This window comes from Fragaria vesca, linkage group LG7, assembly GCF_000184155.1.
Source record: "Fragaria vesca subsp. vesca linkage group LG7, FraVesHawaii_1.0, whole genome shotgun sequence".
NCBI classification, from domain to species: domain Eukaryota; kingdom Viridiplantae; phylum Streptophyta; class Magnoliopsida; order Rosales; family Rosaceae; genus Fragaria; species Fragaria vesca.
Genome location: NC_020497.1, coordinates 5,023,672 through 5,024,968, shown reverse-complemented (window position 1 = coordinate 5,024,968; position 1,297 = coordinate 5,023,672).

The following is a 1,297-nucleotide window of genomic DNA, read 5'->3' as shown; positions in this document are numbered from 1 at the left end:
CAGTACAAAAGGACTGATAATTTTTTTAATTTGGATTCTCTTTTATTAGTCAAGAGAAGCCAACTTTGTGGCATAAGCCTTTTGTCACCTGCTTTTGAGCCAAACAGGCTCTGATACCAGCTAGGGCGGATCTAACCGATGCTCAAAATATCAATAGGGTTTTGATCTTGTTCAAATGTTTCTTGAAGGACTTCAATTTCCTCTCTTGACTCATATATCCTTCGTTGCAACTGGAAAATAATATCCTAGTAATTTTTGGTATTTCTTGGAAGCTTATCTCTTCTTTCTTTTAATTTTCTAAAATTTCTTCTTTCTTCTTGTAATTCTTTATAAGACAGTTTAGCTTCTGATAATAAATCAAGTCGAGTAGCAATAGATTCTCCTATTGGTAATAAAAAATTAACTGTTTACCTTTGAGTAGAAGGATAGATTTAATATTTGCAAAATGTTAAACAAATTCAGAATCCAAGGCCCACCATGCTCCGTTCATTTTTCTTTTAAACAAAAATATTATAGAAAAACAGAATATTCTCTTTTCTGACAGAATATTCCATCAGAAATAATGAAAAGGACTAACCAGATTAACAATTGTAAGTTCAAGGACTAAACAGATGAACCACCTAAATTATAGGGACTTTACAGAATTTTACCTTAAACTAAAAGAGGAAGAAGGGAAAGATAACTCAAGAGATCAAAGAAGACAGAGAAAAATAGAGAGAGGGCGGATGAAGGAGAAGGAGAACAGTAGTGGACTAGTGGGTGTTGAGAGAGGGTTAAGTGGGTTAAGTCTTACCACACAGATCAATCAGACGGTGTAGATTAAATCACAGAATTAAGTTTTTTTTTTAATTCGGGACGGGCCGGGCCTAAACGAGATCCAGCTAACAAGGCCCGACCTCGAACCCTTTTTTTCAAAACGGGACGGGCCGGGCCGGGCCTTCAATATTCGAAACGAATTCCTGTCTCGTCCCGTGAATTTTAGGGAAGGGATCGGGACCGGTTTCGGATGCCCAGCCCTAGAAAAAACTGAGAACGTCATGAATTCCTTATGGATTTCGAAGCTTTAACACTTCACGTAGTCTGAAGTTCATGCAACCTTCTATTCCTCTAAGGGAAAATGCCCAAATACCCAAAAATAGGTAAAACAAACCCTATTTCAATGATAATTTTTTCTTTGTGCCCATTCCAATGATTTTTAACAAAAATACGATATTACCCTGTGTAATTAAAGCCACACAAATCTCATCTCCTTCTCTTATGCTCTCTTCCCGATCTGGTTTTCATCTCTCTCTCTCTC